This window comes from Mustelus asterias, chromosome 16, assembly GCF_964213995.1.
Source record: "Mustelus asterias chromosome 16, sMusAst1.hap1.1, whole genome shotgun sequence".
Lineage (NCBI taxonomy): Eukaryota > Metazoa > Chordata > Chondrichthyes > Carcharhiniformes > Triakidae > Mustelus > Mustelus asterias.
Window position 1 is genome coordinate 93,402,777 of NC_135816.1, and position 21,147 is coordinate 93,423,923.

General features: G+C 44.9%; 1 long non-coding RNA gene across 2 annotated transcripts in view; it reads right to left on the reverse strand.

Annotated features, from left to right (window-relative positions):
• LOC144505301 (uncharacterized) overlaps positions 1-21,147 on the reverse strand; it is a 33,359-nt gene that overhangs the window by 11,516 nt on the left and 696 nt on the right. The window contains exons 2-4 of one of the 2 annotated variants that reach the window (XR_013499807.1): positions 13,411-13,575; positions 6,281-6,426; positions 4,533-5,918 (exon numbers count right to left, since the gene is read on the reverse strand). This is a non-coding gene — a long non-coding RNA (uncharacterized LOC144505301). Of the gene's footprint in view, positions 1-4,532; positions 5,919-6,280; positions 6,427-13,410; positions 13,576-21,147 lie in introns of those variants that run through there. The other variant, XR_013499808.1, reaches the window with a different exon arrangement.

Here is a 21,147-nt window from a genome sequence, read left to right on the forward strand (position 1 = left end):
GAGAGAGCAGAAAGTTGGGATAAATGGTCTCTTTCTGGTTGGCAAGATGTAATTAGTGTGGTGCCACAGGGTTCGATCTTCCGGCCCCAACTATTTACTATCTATATTAATGACTTGGATGCAAGGACAGTAGGAGGCACCATAGCCAAATTTGCAGATGATGAAGTAGGTGGGATGGTAAGTTGCAAGAACGAAATAAGAAATTTACAAATGGATAGGTTAAGTGCATGGGGCAAAAAATGGAGTTTAGCACTGCAGAAAGATATAAAAGGAAGGACACTTAATTGTCTTTCCATCACCTTATCAGAAACAACTGATACAAGAGTGAGTTTTAATGAGGTTGCGTTGACAGTTTTGAATCAAAACAGAGTCAGAAAGTCATTAATGTCACAGCTATCGAAAGAGTTTGGCAGGGGACTTAGTGGGAACTGACAAGGACGAATGAATACATGCTGGCATCCCTCGAAATTGTAGGTCATGATAAAAAGCTCAGTCATTGGATTGATAAAAAATGTGCTTTGTTATTGTTGGCAATAAACAAACTTATCAGGGCTATAATCAGGGAATATCCTGAAGGCAAGCTGAGTTGACCACATCCCTTAGAGATTCAGTTAACTTCACTGACAAGACCATAAAATACTAATGGCTTTAGTAGGCCTCCTTTATCAATTAAAGCAGCCACATGTGAGACTGTTTTAATGAAGCTATCCAAATAGAGACATGAGGCCCAATTTTACCATCAAGTTGCACTCGTTTTCAGGTGCGAAAACTTGGTAAAGGTGAGGTGAGTAGTGAAATCCGTGCCCGCCCCCCCTTTACCGAGGCCCTCAACTGGACACAATTGGGATGGCCCAAAACAGGCACAACTGCCATTTAAATGCATTTAAATTGACTTAATGGGCTGCACGCCCAACTTTACCAGCACTTCCCTCTTTACTACTGTGTTCACCAATCCGGAATTGGTGCCAAATAGACATGCTCCATACAAGTCTAATTTGGGCGCTCCATCAGTGAGGATTAGTGAAGAGATATGTGCGTAGCATCCGATGGCTCTTTGCTGCTTACAGGTGTCCTCTTGTTGCGGCCATTTTCTTTCTGGGGTCAGTTGGCGCACTGTGAGTGTGCAGTGAGATGGGGGGCTGTTGCTTAGCAGAATCTCCGATGTCCGATATCCAGCATGGACCCAAGTCTCAGCAGTGACCTCAGGCCTTATGGATGCTGCTAGGTCCCAGTGCACTCAGCAGTCTTGCAGCTTAAGGATGTGCACAAAGCCCTTGCAAATTGCACTGCTGCAGCCTCTCAGCTTTTCAAAGAGCTGTGATTTTGGGGAGCATGTGGCTGGGGGAAATGTGGGGGGGGCTATGATTTTAGGGAGCATGTGGCTGGGGGAATGGGCAGTATGGACAGTGACTGTTGATGAGCTCGGGACAAGCAGTGTGCCTTAACCTATACATGTGTTCCTCCACATCTCCAACGCCCCTCCCCTTTCAGAGTGACGAGATGACCTTTTTGATGCAACCGATTGATCTTGCAGTTCTTTTGGTTGCTGCTGGAGCTGAGGGGGAGGACTTGGAGGAAGAATTGCGGACACAGGAGACCCAGGCCTTACCACTTGCAGGAGTAGAGGGAGACGACCACCAGAGGCAAGAGGTAGCTGCCATTCGTCCAGGAAGGTGGAGGGGCACAGGAGAAGGAAGAAGCAGAGATGCCAGCAGTTCCGTGCACGAGTGTCATTTGAACATCTCCGCCTCTGAAAGGAGACAATGCAAAACTTGTGCCACCTGTTATAGGACCTAGCACCTCAGGGCGGGGGAGCATCCACTCTCGGTGGCTGTCAAATTAACAGCCGCTCCAAACTTTTATGCAACTAGCTCCTTCCAGACCCCTAGCGGAGATGTATGTGGCATTTCCCAGTCAGCTGTACACACCTGTGTCAAGCAGGTCACGGAATCCATGTATGCCTAGGCTCTGCAGTACCTCAAATTTAACCTGGGCCAGGCCCATCAGGAAGCCCAGACTGCAGGTTGCATGGATTGGCCACAGTAAATTGTCACTTAGTGTCCAATGATGAGAAGGTTAGGTGGATTGGTCATGCCCCTTAGTGTCCAAAGATTTGTAGAATAGGAGGATTGGCTATGCTAAATTGTCCCTTAGTGCCCAAAGCCATTGTTCGGATGCCTAATGTATAGCGGGCCATCGACTGCACCCACATTGCTCTCAAGGCCCTACACAATCCACAAAGATTCATCAACAGAAAGGGGTTCTACAGCCTGAATGTTCAACTGGTGCGTGATCATAATATATACATTATGCACGTCTGCACAAGGCACCCAGACAGCATGCACGACAGCTTCATTGTCAGGAGCTTTGACTTCCCAGAGGCATTTGAGAAGGAGCCCAAGCTGGAGGGGTGGCTCACGGGTGATATGGGTTACCCAAATTGGGCAAGGCTGATGATGCCTGTGCGGAGGACTGTGACAGAGGTGGAGACTGCTATAATGAGGCCCATGTAGCCACCCGCGAAATAGTGGAGAGGTGCATTGGACTCCTCAAAATGTGATTCCAGTCCTTGGACCGCTCTGACAGGGCCCTACAATACAGCCCTCTCATCTCTTCCCACATTGTGGTGGTGTGCTGTGCCGTGCCTTGCACAACCTGGCTCTACAAAGAGGTGACCCATTGGAGGAGGTCGTGGAGGCCGACCAGCTGGGCGTCACTGGGGGGGAAGAGCACAATGCGCAACACTACCCAGGTGCTGGAGGGATGGCAGCTGGAACGAGGCATGCAAGGGCAGCTGGGGAGGCCTTGATCACCAGGTGGTTCAGTCACGATGGACTCGTGTCTGTGGTTTCCATCCCAGCCCCCAAAGTCCTTCTATCTCCTGTAACATTGTCACACCAGAGAGTGATGGGCCTGGGTACTCTTGTGTTAGCGAGTTTATTGGCAGGCAGGAGGGTGATGACAACTCGTTAAACACCATTGTGATGATGCCCTGGTGCAAATCAGTCTGTCTCCTACCGAGCTCCGCATGCACGCTGGCACCTTTGCTCACATCTGCGTAGTGGGTAAAGAATCTGAAACCCCCATACAGGGCCTTGGGGCAGGTAGGGTAGGGGAAGGAATCGCTCGTGGGTTCTGGGGAACCAATGACTTCCTTTTCTCAGTGATGTGGAGATGCCGGCGTTGGACTGGGGTAAACACAGTAAGAAGTTTAACAACACCAGGTTAAAGTCCAACAGGTTTATTTGGTAGCAAAAGCCACACAAGCTTTCGAGGCTCTGAGCCCCTTCTTCAGGTGAGTGGGAATTCTGTTCACAAACAGAACTTATAAGACACAGACTCAATTTACATGAATAATGGTTGGAATGCGAATACTTACAACTAATCCAGTCTTTAAGAAACAAAACAATGGGAGTGGAGAGAGCATCAAGACAGGCTAAAAAGATGTGTATTGTCTCCAGACAAGACAGCCAGTGAAACTCTGCAGGTCCACGCAACTGTGGGAGTTACAAATAGTGTGACATAAATTCTGATTCTAGGATCGCATGATAAAGACTCAGGAGGAAAAAAGCAGAAATATTTATGTGAAATAGTGTGACATAAACCCAATATCCCGGTTGAGGCCGTCCTTGTGTGTGCGGAACCTGGCTATCAGTTTCTGCTCCGCGACTCTGCGCTGTCGTGTGTCGCGAAGGCCGCCTTGGAGAACGCTTACCCGAATATCAGAGGCCGAATGCCCGTGACCGCTGAAGTGCTCCCCAACAGGAAGAGAACAGTCTTGCCTGGTGATTGTCGAGCGGTCGACAATCGACAATTGTCGACCGCTCGACAATCACCAGGCAAGACTGTTCTCTTCCTGTTGGGGAGCACTTCAGCGGTCACGGGCATTCGGCCTCTGATATTCGGGTAAGCGTTCTCCAAGGCGGCCTTCGCGACACACGACAGCGCAGAGTCGCGGAGCAGAAACTGATAGCCAGGTTCCGCACACACAAGGACGGCCTCAACCGGGATATTGGGTTTATGTCACACTATTTCACATAAATATTTCTGCTTTTTTCCTCCTGAGTCTTTATCATGCGATCCTAGAATCAGAATTTATGTCACACTATTTGTAACTCCCACAGTTGCGTGGACCTGCAGAGTTTCACTGGCTGTCTTGTCTGGAGACAATACACATCTTTTTAGCCTGTCTTGATGCTCTCTCCACTCCCATTGTTTTGTTTCTTAAAGACTGGATTAGTTGTAAGTATTCGCATTCCAACCATTATTCATGTAAATTGAGTCTGTGTCTTATAAGTTCTGTTTGTGAACAGAATTCCCACTCACCTGAAGAAGGGGCTCAGAGCCTCGAAAGCTTGTGTGGCTTTTGCTACCAAATAAACCTGTTGGACTTTAACCTGGTGTTGTTAAACTTCTTACTGTTTTCTCAGTGACACAGCTTTGAGGGGCCTCCAAAATTGACATCAAATGAAGCATCCCTCCAGCGATCATTGATGGAAGAGGATTCCTTTGAGACAAATTAGTCACAGGTGGGTGGTGAAAAAATATTTAATGATTGCAATAAGGGTGTTTAAATAATTGGTTTGCACACAAAAAGTTGTGAACAGAAAGTGTTATGGTGCTTAAAGATCTATTGAACTTGTGCAGCCCTTCACCCGTGCCATCTTAGTGCAGCTACAACTTCCTAATCTTACGTGGCCTACCACTACGATCAGTGATTCCCCAGGATGTACATCGGAGGTGGAGGGGCCAGCTGCCTACCTAACCCCATTGCCTGCGATGCATGTGGGGGGGCGTCTTCTGGAGGCCCTGGACTTTGAGGGCCCTGTCCAGCTACCAGCTGTCTGGGGATATTTCCATGACACCGTCTTCATCCCGCTGCCCTGAGATGCCCCATGTCAGGATGGGAGGAGTCAGAAGGTGTAGCCACAGCCCCAGCTCAAGCCCTTCCTCCTCCCTTGGGGTTCCAGAGGGCCCCTGCGTCACTCAATGGGATGACGGTGCTTCGGCAGTGAGCTCCAGAAGCTCCGGCATTACCTGGCCCCGCCAGTCATGGAGGACCACCTGCATCCTACCCATGGTGGTCGATCCCTCTTCGATGGCCACCTGAGTCCGGGGCCACCTGTCAATGGCTGCAGCAAGTGCCTTCTGAGACTGGGCCACGCTCTGCAACCCCTCAGCCATGACTGTCTGCGACTGGGCCATATTCTCAAGGGCTGCTGCCATAGTGCGCTGTGTCTCAGCACTGTCCCGCTGTGTCCCAGCACTGTCCTGCTGTATCTCCTGCAAGCTCTCGAGCCACTCAGCCATGGGCCACAGAATCTCGAGAAGCCTGTTCAATCCCTCAGCTGTGGCCGGCTGTGACTCAGCCATCGCTTCGAGCCTGCCACTCATGGTGAGGATCCCCTGCCCCAGGCTTTGCACTGCAGATACCACCATTGCAGTGTTGGCCTGGGAATCATGCAAGACAGGCTGGTCCACCTGAAAGCTTTGGGACTCCTCCCAACAGCCATGCAGTTGATCCAGTGTGGCTATCAGCCCCTCCCGAAATCCTCTGGGTCTGTTGCTGCATCCCCAGTAGCTGAGGGAGAAGTGATCTCAGAGGCCCAGCATATAGCCTGAGGCCAGCTGAGTCCTTCCCTCTGGCAGGCCCCATGTGCCAGAGGCCTCGGACGATCCCTTCTCTACCCGATGCATACCAGAGTGTGACCAAAAGCCTCAACTAACTGGACCCACCAACGTGTCAGTATCTGGGATGGTGAGTTGTGCGGTGGAAGCTGATGCCAAAACGGTGCCGCACTTGGAGGTCCCTTCAGCCATATCCACCAAGGACTTGTCTGAGCTGTCCTGACCAGGATGGGTGGGAGCTGCAGTAGGGGCTTGGAGTCCAAATGGCCCCGGTGCATCCGGTTCTGTCCCTGCAACACAGGACAAAAGGGAGAGGAATCCAGGATGCAAAACACATGATTCACATTTCTCCATTGAACATAGAACAAAGCACAAAGAAAATTACATCACAGGGACAGGCCCTTCGGCCCTCCAAGCCTGCAGCGACCAGGCTACCCTTCTGGGGACAATATGCCTCTACCCCATCCCATTCACGTAGCTGTAAAGATGCCCCTTAAAAGGTCACTATCGCATCTGCCATGACCTCCCCCGGCAGCGAATTACAGGCACGCACTACCCTCTCTGTGCAAATAAACATGCTTGCCCCTTGCACCCAAAATGCATGCCCCCGAGAAGTTGCCTCAAATTGAGTGGAGGATTGACAGGTGCTCACTTCTTGACTGCAGCCCCACCATGTTGTCGCTGGCAGCCCGCATCTCCCCTTCCTTTGACAGCTCCAGTGTCTGCTCCTCAAAGCGGGTGAGGACTGGAGATCTGGTTCACCACCTTTGCCCTCTCTCTGGTGTGGTCAGTCTTCTCCTGTGGAGACAGAAGGAGCCACGAAAGAATGATGGTGGGATTAAAATGGGTTGAACTGTTACCCCTAGCATTAATGGTAATGCAGTCAGCAACAAGCAGAACAACTGGGCTATCACCACACAAAATTGTTATGGGGTGCCCCCAACATTTGCCTTTTTCTGCACCACTTACTGTTAAGCAGATGGATATGCACAGAATGGAAGAAAATGTGCTGAACTATTGTATTGTTTTAACAAAATGTATTTCCAGTTTCCATTCCGAGGTAAAGGAAGCTCAGACTGATCCCTCAAAAGGGAGGTGCCACAGCTTAGAACAGGGCGACTTTGTTTATGTGAACGTGTTTTAAAGAGGGAATAATCCTCAACTAAGATTTGAGGGCCCCTCTCAAGTCTTGTTGACCACCAACACTGTGATCAAAGTGAAGGGAAGACTGACATGGATCCACGCATTTTAATACAACAGGGCTCCAGGTCCTGAGGGAAAGGAATCGCAGCCTCACCAATGGAAGAAATTGGACATTAAAGGTCTGATTTTAACATTGAGTTGCGCCCGTTTTTGGCACAAAAACTTAGTAAAGTCAGGCGTGAGGCGAGTAGAGCGATCCACGCTCTCCTCTGCGCCAGGTCCCCCTTGACCAAGGCCCAAAAAGGCCACGATTGGGACTGCACCTGAAACGGTCACGACGGCCATTTAAATGCATTTGCATGCATTTAAATTGACTTAATGGACTGCACGCGCACCTTTACCAGCACTTCCCCCTTTACCATTGCGTTCGCCCATCCGGAATCCACACGAAACAGACATGCTCCATAAAAGTCCAACTCCGGTGCTGCATCACTGAATTAGTGAGGTAAGTGCCTAGCGTCCGGCTCTCTGCTGCTTACAGGGGTCCTTTTGTTGCGGCCATTTTGTTTCTCGGGTCAGGGGTGGGCTCTGCGAGTGTGGGGGTGGGGGGTGTCGGAGACTGTTGCTCAGCAGGGTGTTCTACATCCGATTTGCAAAACGGACCCGGGTCTCAGCACTGACCTCAGTTCTTTTCAATGCTGCTGGGTCCTGATGTACACAGCACTCTGCCAGCTGAATGATGTGCAAAAAGCCCTTGCAAATCGCATTGCTGTGACCCCTCAACTTCTCAGGGAGCTATGATTCTAGGGAGCAGGTAGGTGGTCTGCTGCCCCTCAGCCTGCCATCAGTGCAGGGGGGAGTTGGTGGTCCAATTCGTAATCACTGATATTTTTGCAGGCGGAGTATGTATGGGGGCACCTCACAACGGGCCTCCAAGTCAGATCGGAAACACTCCCAGTTTCAAGTCCGCCCAGCATTTCGAATCAAAATGGTAAATTGAGCCCTCAGATTCTATTTTCTTGTGACATTTATAATAAGGGGCGGCACGGTAGCACAGTGGTTAGCACTGCTGCTTCACAGCTCCAGGGTCCTGGGTTCGATTCCCGGCTCGGGTCACTGTCTGTGTGGAGTTTGCACATTCTCCTCGTGTCTGCGTGGGTTTCCTCCGGGTGCTCCGGTTTCCTCCCACAGTCCAAAGATGTGCAGGTTAGGTTGATTGGCCAGGTTAAAAATTGCCCCTTAGAGTCCTGAGAGGCGTAGGTTAGAGGGATTAGCGGGTAAATATGTGGGGGTCGGGCCTGGGTGGGATTGTAGTCGGTGCAGACTCGATGGGCCGAATGGCCTCCTTCTGCACTGTAGGGTTTCTATGTTCTAACTGTATTGTCTGAAATGCATGTAAACACCTTCATGCACATGTCATACACCTATGTCAAGGATATCAATGCTTCCAGCTTTTGGGTGTATACACATGTACTGACAACACTCGGAGGGAAGTGTTCCTTTAAGACCAATTCCTTTCAATGGATCAGAAATGGCTGAATCAGAATAAGTCGCCTGAAATCAGAACAATAGTACTTCTTAAGGAAGGACTAAAGAATAGCAAGGAACATTGGGAATCAGCTGGGTACAAATATGAATAAATTCAAGGGATGGTTCCAACCTCATTCTAACTTTTCTCAGAAGTTTTGTTCCTTACTAACACAGCAGAACTGGGGAGGCCCAATCGGACAATTTGTCTCATCAGTATACAGACTGGGTAGAATGCAGGAACAAGTAAGTTTAACCATTCACTGACCCTCACATCTGCAAGCACTATAACTGAAGGAAATGTTATCCTTAACTTATGAACCTCAAATGGAACGTACTGTGTGTGTGGCCAGAAAGCATATCCCAGGTTGCCATTAAATTGGGAAGGGTCATGTTACCTGGTATATGTAATACTTGAAATCCATTATTTGCCCCTCCCTAACAAATCACCCCTTTTATCGGTCTAAACGAACCCTTACAAAAACACAATTCCTTTATATCCTTGATCCCTCTGTTGGAGTGGGATTTACCTCAGTCAAAATAATGAAATTAACTAAATTATTCAAAGTGGTGGCAAATGATACTACGAAAGCTATAAAAGGGTTTAGCATTAAGATGACAGCCATAAGAACAGTGACTTTACAGAACAGGATGGCCCTTGGTTATTTGTAGGCTGAAAAATATGTGCTATAATACATGTCTTTAGTTGTCGTTGGCAATAAACAAACGTATCAAGAGTCATCCCGAAGGCAAATTGATTTGACCACGTTCCTTAGAGATTCAGTTAACTTCACTATCAATGGCATAAAATACTAATGGCTTTAATCAAGTAGGTGATCGATTGTTAACACATCATTATAGACAAATACAGACAGATACAGACATGAGCATGTTAACATCGCATTGTTCTATGAATGGATAAATTTCCTTTGTCAGTGACCATCAATGGTGTTAGTTTCAGTCTATTCATATAGTAATTTACAGTAATTGGTTTTCCTGCAGTTATGTATTCCCGATCCCACCTGTAGCTAATCTCGTTATCCAACCCTATTGTCCTTATCCTAAAGAGTGCCTCAAGCTCTGGTTGGCTTCCTGTAGGAGTTGATTCCTGCATGTTTAACTTTGAATAGCTGTCTGTCCTTTATGTTTTAATCTCAGGTGGATGTCTGTACTGAAAGTCAATGCCTGTTTAATGTCTCTTTCCCAGGTGACTGTTTATGTGCCAGGCAGCCATTTTATGTGTACCGATCTGTATATTTTTCCCACTTCACTGGCAAGTAAAATAAGACACCCTGTTGGTTAAGTATGTTCTGCTAATGTGTGTTTGTGTTAAAGTCAAACTCATAAATTGAGATTTCAACAACATAGATGAGGATGAGGTTATCCATTTTGATTAGAAAAATACAAAAGTCAAATTATCAAAATGGAGAGAAACTTTGGAGTGCCTCAGTGCAGAACGATCTAGGCGTCCTCATGCATGAATTTCATAAAACTAGGCAAATGGAATCTTGTCATTTATTGCTAAAGGATATTGCTGGAATATAAAGGTAGTTGCTGCCACTGTACAAAGTATTAGTGAAACGACACTTAGAATATTCGGCATAATTTTGATCCCCTTAATTGAGGAAGGATGTTGCATTGGAGGCAGTTCAGGACAGGTTCACTAGATTGATTCCAGAGATGAGAGGTTTGTCTTACGCCGAGAGAGATTGAGCAGTTTAGGCCTATATTCCCCGGAGTGTAGAAGAATGTAAGGAGATCTAATAGGATGGTAATAATACAAGATGATATGGGGCATTGACAAAGTAAACATGGAGAGGATGTTTCCTCTTGCAAGGCAATCTGGAACAAAAGGTCAACGTTTTCAGATAAGGGATGACAGATTTAAAACAAACATGAGGAGAAATTACTTCTAGATCAGCTAGATTGTCAACATCTTTTCCCAAAGTAGGGCAGTCTAAAACGAGAGGGCATAGGTTTAAGGTGAGAGGGGAGAGATACAAAAGGGTCCAGAGAGGCAATTGTTTCACACAGAGGACGGCGAGTGTCTGGAACAAGCCGACAGTAGTAGCAGTGGCGGGTACAATTTTGTCTTTTACATAGAAATATAGAACATAGAACATAGAACAGTACAGCACAGAACAGGCCCTTCGGCCCACGATGTTGTGCCGAGCTTCATCTGAAACCAAGATCAAGCTATCCCACTCCCTATCATCCTGGTGTGCTCCATGTGCCTGTCCAATAACCGCTTAAATGTTTCTAAAGTGTCTGACTCCACTATCACTGCAGGCAGTCCATTCCACACCCCAACCACTCTCTGCGTAAAGAACCTACCTCTGATATCCGTCCTGTATCTCCCACCACGAACCCTATAGTTATGCCCCCTTGTAATAGCTCCATCCACCCGAGAAAATATAGAAGATAGGAGCAGGCAGAGACCATTTGGCCCTTCAAGCCTGCTTCACCATTCATTAAGATCAGGGCTAATTGTCCAACTCAATAGCCTAATCCTGCTTTTTCCTCATAACCTTTGATCCCATTTGCCCCAAATGCTACATCCAGCCACCTCTTGAATGCATTCAATGTTTTGGCATTAACTACTTCCTGTGGTAATGAATTCCACAGTTTCACCACTCTTTGGGTGAAGAAATGTCTCCTCACCTCTGTCCTCAATGGTCTACCCTGAATCCTCAGACTGTGACCCCTAAATTTTAACAAGCATTTAGACAGTTACATGGGTAGGATGGGTATAGAGGGATATGGGCCAAACGCGGGCAATTGGACTAGCTTAATGGTTAAACAACAAGGTTGGCATGGACAAGTTAGGCCAAAAGGTCCGTTTCCATGCTGTAAACCTCTATGACTCTGACTCAAGGAGTCGCAAATCTGTGGAATTCATGACCCCAGAACATGGTGGATGCTGGGACATTTGAGTAAATTTAAGGAAGGGGTTGACAGATTTTAATTAGTAAATTGAGCTATGGCGAAAAGGAAGGAAAGTGGAATTGAACCTAGGACACTGCAGAGAAATTCCTTTTCCGCAGCGGTGCGTGGGCCTGAGATGATTAATATTCAGAATAATTGGGGAGCGGTTGGATAATTTTGCGACTGCACAAAGTGATAGGAAAGCATAATTGAAAGCAAATTACTGCAGATGCTGGAATCTGAAACCAAAAGAGAAAACGCTGGAAACTCTCAGCAGGTCTGGCAGCATCTGTAAGCAGAGAAAACTGCTGGCATTTTGAGTCCAGATGATCCTTTGTCAAAGCTTTGACAAAAGGTCATCTGGACTCAAAACACTAGCTCTTTTCTCTTCTTACAGATGCTGCCAGAAAGCATAATTCCACCCATTATTCATTACAGAAGCAAATATCTATAAACATAAAGTCAGTGTTTGCTTCAAAAACAGTACAGGGAGTAGTTGGGACTACAAAAAGTGTGGTATGAATGGTAATGGTGCACGTCCAAGAAGTTGGAGTTAAGTAGATGGAACACGAATGGCAACAGGTCATAGGGAAGAGGTTGGGATTAGATCAGATGTGTTAGTTATACAAGTGGGTCACGAATGGAAGGCTGAGAATTGACAGAGTGGAATATTAATGGTAGTGAACAGGATTTTGGGTTAGATTTGGAGATATTAACAGAATTGAATCTTGAGCAGGAGTAGGAATGGTCTCAGTTTTCTAGATTTTCACTTGCACAGTTGGTCGCCAATCAAGCATTCATTTTACATTCTGCCCAAATAATATTCTCAGGTAGTTCTCCTCCACTGAAGGGAACTGACAGAACATTACAGCTTGCATGGAATTTCCTGAAGAGCCCATCTGGGGAATGATGCTCCATGGAAAATTTGTCCATCCACCGTTATACGTCCACGGAAGGGGAATTGACCCTTGATGTGTTGGGGAAAAATTAATCCTTTTATGAGGTTTTCACTCTTCAGAGTTTGTTTCTAGTTAGTTTCTATTTGGCTCTCAGAGATTTAGGAACATAAATAGCGGGAGTAGGCCATTCAGGTTCTGCCAATCAACTAGATCATGACTGACATTTGACCGTAATGATAATTTCCCACCATATGCCATAGCCCTTGATGTTCTTAGTATCTAGAAATCTATCGATCACCCACCTCATCTGTGTCCTAAATGGCCTGCCCCTTATTCGAAGACTGATTTCCCCTTGTTACATACTCACCAGACAGGGATAATTCTTTTTTGTCTAGATCTTTATGAATTTTGCAAGTTTTAATTCTATCATCTTCATTCTTCTAAACTCTAGAGAACACAGGCCATCTCCTTAATCTCTCCTCATAGGAGTGTCCTACTATACTATAAATTGGCCTCCTGATCCTTCGTTTGTGGCAAGTAGGTCTTTCCTTAGGAAAGGACACCAAAACTGTTCACAATGCTCTAGGTGTGGTCAAACCAAGGTTCTATGCCATTGAATGAATATTTTTACTCTTGTACTCAAATCTCCTTGTAAAAAGGCCAACATACCACGTGCCTCATGAACAAGAATATCCCGGTCCCTTTGGACATCAATACTTCTTAATCTCTCACCATTACAAAATACTCTACACACTACCATATTGTAAATGCCCTCACACTTATCCACATCATATTCCATCTGCCCAGTTCTTGCCCACTCACTGAGCCAGCCCAAATCCCCTAGAAGCCTCTTTGCATCATCCTCACAAGGCATTTTGTCCTTCAAATTCCTCTCATTTACAGTGCAGATGACTGTCATCACTCAGTTCATTAAATTTTTCATCAATGATTTCTCGGTCACTCAGCTCATGGCCCTTCTTCTAACCCCTGTCTGTTGTCACTGGTCTCACCTTTCCCAGTTCCACTAAAACAGCTTTCCTTGTTTTCAGTCCACAAAAAAGTTAAGTAAACTGTTGCCTTGTTCTTTGTGTAGGTATTGATGGGTCCACTGGATATTTTTACCTCTTCATACAATTGTTTCAGGTTCATAATATTTTCAATTTTATCCATGTCTTTCGCTTTTGGTCTGCATTCACTTCTGTAACATTCGGAGATTCTACGAACTGATACCCTGCCAGTGTTGCAATGTTTAAATGTTCCTAATTTATTCTGTGTCCCTCTCACTTACCCAATGTTCTTCTCCACTGAAACACCTCTTCAAGGTTACAAAGAGCAGACTCTATCCAGCCCTTCTTCAATCGTCTATTCTTTCCTGGTATAATTTCATCAAATAGAGCAGCTGGAAATCATTGATTCCGTTTTGTCAAGATCTCAGAGATTGTAGAGTTCAGATCTGTGAACACAAATGATGAAAATGAAACACAAGCAATGTAACATGTTGGCAGTTGCATTTCCACTCATATCAAACGCCTATGAAAACCCATCCACACCATAAGTGCTAAATTCCACTGACTTATAACTCATGGCTTCACAATGTTGTTTCAAATTTCCCTAAGACAACCTGTCTACAACTAATCTACTCCAGCCATTGTCCCTTGCACCTGTAAATGTTCATGAATTCGACCTGGCCCTGCAAATTCGAGGAGTTCCGAATACCAGTCAGTTACCCTTTGATCCTTTCTCTATTTGTTTGTCATTTGTGGGCTGTGAGCAGATCTGCAAGGTCAACATTTGCTGCCCAAACTGATTGCCTTTGAGAAAATAATGGTGAGCAGCCTTCTGCAACTGCTGCAGACCCTGTGGTGATCAACCTACAGTGCGGTTTTACACATTTTTAAACTGATGCTGTGAGATTTCATGGAATCCTGGAGTTGACTCCCCCCAGGACCACTCTCTCCTGACTTTGTCTGTCTCTCTAATCTTCCATGGATGGTGTTAGTGATGCCTGACACAGCCAATTAATACTTTACAGCCAATGTAAAGTATGAATAGATGAGTGTATCTGGTTAATGCTTTACTGGTCTGCTGGAAACTCTTTCAATTGAGGGAAATGTGTCCAGATGTTAGTTGGGAAGATTCTTCAGGCTCGACTGTCTGGACTGTTTCAGAAGTCACTTCAGTGATCCAGACCGCTGTGAGTCTGAAGTCACATCTATGCCAGACCAGATAAGGGTGCCAGATTGCCTGTAACATACAAACTTTTACAACAATTCAGTAGTTTCATGGTCATCACTGTAAACCAGCTTTTTATTCCAGACTAATTATTTAAGGTACAAGATGGTGCCATGGTGGAATTTGACCTGAATTTGACCTTATGTAGAACTCGATTACTGGTCTCATGACATTACCATTTTGATACATTTTGAACTGCTTCAGACCACCTGTATATTTCTGATGTTAAATGAGGATTTAATTGTGGTCATTGTCCAACCGATCTCCTCAACTTCTGTTAGCAGCCTAGGTGCATTATCTTTGGTCCTAATAACTCATCCACGTTGGTCATATTGCTTAAATCTTAATTCTTCTCTGCCGTGATCTTTAACAACAATCCCACATCTTGCTCTATTTCACTAATGTTTTTACTTCCACTATCAGTTTCAGAAAATAAGGGAAATACTTTGACTCTTCCCAAAACCTCATCCCCTGCAATCAGTTTCTCCCAATTTTCCTTTCATTCAGAGTCTCAACACAGTGTAGAGGGAGGCCATTCAGCCCATTGACCCTGCACTAATGACAATCCCACTCAAGTGTGGGAATGGAAGGGTTGTGTTAAATTTGAAACAGAGTACAGAAATGTTCTGCTAACCAAATGACCTAGAAACTTGGACATGCCCACCTGTGGCAAATGAGAGCCAATTAAAAGTAATGAGGGTCATGAAGAGATAACGGTGGAATATGCCCAGCAGAGACTGTGATTTAGTTGCATAAGAATCGGAATGATTAAAATCATGTGTTGAGAGACAAACAAAGAAGCAATTATACTGCCAACTCCCAACTCTTTAGAAATCTGTATTCAACACAAGTCCAATCCCTGTAACCCCACATATTTACCCTGCCAATTTTGCTGACTAAGGGGCAATTTAGCATGGCCAAACCAACCTAACCTGCACGTCTTTGGACTGTTGGAGGAAACCAAGCACCCAAAGTATCCCCATGTCTGCTTGGGTTTCATGTGCAAACCCCATACAGCTTGCCCCCACTGCTTGCTGGATGGAAATATCCAATAGGAATTGTGCCTTGTCCCTTCTTTTCTTGCACTGCATACATAGGAATCTCGATGATGGTGCGTTGCAGTTCACTCAGGAAGTCTGGGTTTCTGTAGCAACAGATAATTTTACATGCTGTAGTCCAGAGAGACTTATGGACTCAAGTGTGTTCCCATCACATGGCTAACCAAGAATCGCTTTCATTCTTGCTGACCGCCATGTGGAAGGATTTTCAGGTTGATATACAACCTGTTTAGCCATGTTATGACCACATGTTCCTTGGGAAACAAGTACTGGAGTTAAAATCCAGGGCTTCTGGCTCTGAGGCAGGGATGCTACCACTGTGTCATAAAAGCCTGGAATGCCCTTATGTTCTAAACCTCTCCACCTCTCTACACAAGGCTCGGTGTCAAATTTTGTTTGATAATAATCCTATGAAACACCCAGGGATACTTTACGATGTGAAAGGTCTTGCACTTCCCTGGGATCCTTTTGAAATAGCAGCATTCACAATTTGTTTCCTGTTGCCCGAAATCTTATGATTGAAATGATTTTAATCAGCATGCCATCTACCTTATAACCTCCACACGTGTTTGGAAAGATTTGCAAATTCAAGTATAATCATAGACTGATACAGCACAGAAGACTATTCAGCCTATTGTGCCTGTACCAAGTCTTTGATACAGCTATCCAATTAGGCACACTTACCCGCTCATTCCCTTTTTTTTTGCTTTAACCCAATTTCCATTTTAACTTGCATTTCCTATGGTTTCAGGCAGTGTATCCCAACTTTAAAAAAAACATTATTTATTGTTAAGAGTGTTATAGTAAGCATCTTCCTATTTGAATGTATTTTTTTTGCGGGTACGAGCATGTGCAAGTGATGTCATTGGTAGCTTGGGCTTTCATGGGTCTAGTCTTACCACAAAGGGCCTGTGTATGTAGCTGTCTCCCAGTTCCGAGTCCATGCTGTACTGTATTTTGATATTTTTTTATAAGAAAGGAGGATTGAATAGCAAAACGTATTCGACTACCTTTATGTGGCCAAACTACCACGTTTACAAACTGTTTTGTTCTGTCGCCACTTGTAACTCAAACTTATGAAATGCAACTTCTGTCATGTTTTGCTTTTCTTTCTTTTATACCAAATGATTTTCTCACTCCTTCAGAATCTGTTTCCTTATTACCCAATAACTTCTGCAATTTTCTACTCTTGATTTTCCTGGGCAAGTATTCCAAATATCTAGTTCCATAAGTTATATGTTTTAGAAAAGAGATTTTAGTCAGGGATTTTTTAAAAAACATGTAGATAAATAAGAGACATGATTTAGAATTGCAAAGGGATCTTGATCAATTGGGCCAGTGGGCTGATAAATGGCAGATGGATTTTAATTTAGATAAATGTGAGATGATGCATTTCGGAAGATTGAACTAGGGCAGGACTTACTCAGTTAATGGTAGGGTGTTGGGGAGAGTTACAGAACAAAGATCGAGGAGTACAGGTTCATAGCTCCTTGAAACTAGAGTCACAGGTGGACAGAGTGGTGAAGGCGGCATTTGGCATGTTTGGTTTCATTGGTCAGAACATTGAATACAGGAGTCTTGTTGAAGTTGTACAAGACATTGGTAAGGCCACACGTAGAATACTATGTACAGTTCTGGTCACCCTATTATGGAAAGGCAGGTACAACTTTGTCTTTTAAAAAGCGTTTAGAGTTACATGGGTAAGATGGATATGGAGGGATATGGGCCAAATGCAGGCAATTGGGACTAGCTTAGTGGTTAAAAAAGAGGCGGCCAAGTTGCGCCGAAGGGCCTGTTTCCATGCTGTAAACCTCGAAGACTCTATTGAGGAACCAGTAATCTGAAGTGAGTGCAATCAACTCAGCAAAAAGTAGAAACTATGTTTCTTCATAATGGTTAGAACTGGTCATGGGAAAAGCTTAAACAATAGATGACTCACTTTTGAGCTCTTTGTAGAGCCATGCCACCTACAGTTATTTAAATAAAGGATTTAAATTATTCAGGCAGTTCCTAGGGCAAAGAAGCTCAAAGGATATTCATCAACAAGACTGGAAAGAGGGTAACTATATGCATTGGAGGTAGAAATTATGCATGTGACACACAGAATCAAGGCGTTGTTTTGAAGGCAAAATGCAATTTGTTTACATTGCTGTGTGGAGCATCCCAATTGTATGCCATATTAGGATGACTATGTAGCTGATCTATGCCCCTCATTATTTTACAGACCTCAAAGATCACTCCTAAGCTGCCTATGCCTCCTACGCTCCAGAGAAAAAGTCCCAGTCTATCCAGCCTCTCCATATAACCCAGTCCATCAAGTCCATCGGTAGCATCCTAGTAAATCTTTTCTGCACTCTTTCTCGTTTAATAATATCCTTTCCATAATAGGGTGACCAGAACTGTACACAGTATTCCACGTGTGGCCTTCCCAATGTCTTGGAGATAGATGGTCTTTGTAGGTATGAACGGTTAGGAAATTATTTTCTGCGTGTTTGCTCACAGAAGCAGCCAGAAGTCAACTGCAGCAGCTGTGTGAGAAGACTGGAGAAATACAGTCTGGTGTGTCCAAAGCCAAGACAAGGTGCATAGAGGCCATTAGGAACCAGGATGTTCCAGTATTTTTGAGTCACTGTGGCCCGAAACCTATGCTGTAGAGTCTACAGTTGTGAGGTATTAGGGAAGCTGGAGGGGCACTTAGACAAAAGTTAATTGAAGGATCCATGATACCCCAGTAAAAGCTGGAACACTGAGGAGAAATTGAGTGAATTCCAGGGCATGCCTGGGGACTGGTCCCAGAAGGAGAAATGAATTTATCCCTTTTATACTTTACAGAATATAGGAACTCTTGCACAGGGTGGAGGCAGAAGAACCAGATTTATTGCTATAATCTATAGTCTTCAGTTAGTAGTGCTGGCTTTATTTATTTTTTAGGTTTAGAGCTGTTGAACGTGGCATAGTTAATCCCTGGGTGTTCAAATCGCAGAGATCAAAACAGCTTTCACTGGCTAATATCCCAGGATTATTTCCATAATGTTCTTGCAAGAGTAACATTAGTATAGGGGGTGAAGCAGTTCTCGGAGCAGACTGACCATCTTCTCAAAGCAAAAATGGACTTGTCAACATCACTCATTCCCACGGAACAATATTCAATACAATGCCATGACAGAAGTGGGAGTACTGAGCATTTTGGTCTTTGTAAGAAAGCAGTGAGGTGAAAAGGACCAACAGACCTCAGCTGTGAGTAGACGTGAACAAGGTCTCATCTAACTTGCAGGGTGAAGAGAAGGCAGAGGAAAACAAAAATTGGCAGATGGAAAAAAGCCGAGATCCATCTTGCTTGCCTTCGAGAATCATGTTTACTTTCAGTTGTGGATCTTTTTTGACTCATTCAATCCAAAATCTAATTCTGGCAAAACAAAATGAAAACAATACTGATGAAAGTAAAATGCAATGGACACTTCTCTTCCACTTCATAAAATTACAAGTTCTTCCGTTTGAATTTTTCACTTTCCCTACATCCTGCTCTTCTCAGCTAGACTAACAGCAAATGACAGATTTCATACAGGAATGCCCATCAACTCGGAGTTATGCATTGTTCAATCTCACTGGCTCCAACCTCCCTGGTTACACACTGTTCAATCTCATGGATCCATCACCATTGGGATGCACGGGCAGCAGAGTGGTTAGCACTGCCACTTCACAGCGCCAGGGACCCAGGTTCAATTCCAGCTTTCAGTGACTGTCCATGTGGAGTTTGCACTTTATCCCTGTGTCTTCATGGGTTTCTGCCAGGTGCACCCGTTCCCTCCCACAGCCAAACATAGCAAAAAGTCTCAGAACACCAGGTCCAATAGGTCTATTTGGTATCACAAGCTTTCAGAGAGTGCTGCTCCTTTATCAGGTGACTCACGACTCACCTGATGAAGGAGTCGTGCTCCGAAAGCTTGTGATACCAAAAAAACCTGTTGGACTTTAATCTGGTGTTGTGAGACTTCTTACTGTGCCAGTCCAATGCCAGCATCTCCACATCATGGCTACAACAGTCCAAGTATGTGCAGGTTAGGTGGAATTACTCCATCCTCCCAAGATGTGTCGGTTAGGGAAATTAGCAGAATAAGTGTGCGGGATTAAAGGAATGGGGCGGGGGGTTACAGACCATCTGATTCACTGGCTCCAACCTCCTAACTACTGTCAGATTTCCCTCCATCATTCAAACACTCAGCTCCAGGGACAAGAGTTTAGTTTGAATTTTTTTTCCATCACAGTGCAAGTCTAGCTGCCTGGGACTGCCACATATTCACTCATTTGGTCTCAAACACTAAACTGTCACTTTACTGTCTATACCAGACCATCGCCTGTATTCTGACCTGCATTAGTCCATTCCCTACACTTTTTATCTCAGACCATCCCCTCTATTCTGGCAGTGTTGAGCCTATTCCCTGGGATTTCCATCCAGGACCACTTTCTGGATTGACCTGGCTCAGTCTATTCCCTGAACTTTCTATCCGAGACCATTCTGTATTATAGCCGAGTACCATTCAGTCCCAGCGTTTTCAACACAGACCATGCTGTGACCAAAAGTATGAGGGGGCTGGACCAAGTAGATAGGGTGAAGCTGGTCCCTCTCCTAAAAGGATCAAGAGTGATAGGGCACATATTAAAAGGTGCTTTGTCAAAGGAGTAAATGTGGTGAGAAAATCTTTTTCACACAGCAAGCGACTCAAATCTGGAATACGCTGCCTGGAAGGCTGGTAGAGGCAGGTTTGATTAATGTATTTAAGGGCATTAGATGATAACTTGAATAGAAACAATGTGCAGAGGTACACCAAAGGCAGGAGAATGGCACTAGAATCATACAATCGTTAGAGTGCCGGACATTCAGCCCATCAAATATGCATGACTATCCAAAAGAGCATATTACGCAGGTCCACCCACCCCTAACACCCAGCATCTGCCATAGCTAAACCGCCCAATCTAAACATCTTTGGACACTAAGGGGCAATTTATCATTGCCATCCATCTAACTTGCATGCCTTTTTTTGCTACATTTCACTTTTAAATTGTGAATTTATTTCACTAAATTAACAAAAACATTAACATGTTGACTGTACACGATTCCATACATGTTTGTAAAGCATGGACTCCTTCTCAAGAAGACACCCTTTGTGCATTTGTCCATACAGCATTAGCAGCAGTCTTTCCAAGGTGTTGACTATTCTTCTGCTGGTTTGCAGACCCAGTTTATTATTTATTCATGTCACAAGTATGCTTACATTAACAAAACAATGGAGTTACTGTGAAAATCCCCTCATCACCTGCCACACTACACCTGTTCAGGTACACTGAGGGAGAATTTAGCATGGCCAACGCACCTAACCAGCACATCTTTCAGAGCATGTGGGAAGAAACTGGAGCACCCAAAGGAAACCCAAGCAGATACAGGGAGAACATGCAGACTCTGCACAGATAGTGACCCAAGCCAGGAATCAAACCCGAGTCACTGGCACTTTTATATTTTTAATTGCGCCATACCAGCCTCCCATCCATTGACTCTGTCCACACTTTCCACTGCCTCGGAAAAGCAGCTAACATAATCAATTCTTCCGTGGGGAAGATACAAAAGTCTGAGGTCACATTCCAACTGACACAAGAACACCTTCTTCTCTACTGCCATCAGACTTTTGAATGGACCTACCTTTTGTTAAGTTTATTTTTCTCTACGCCGCAGCTATGAC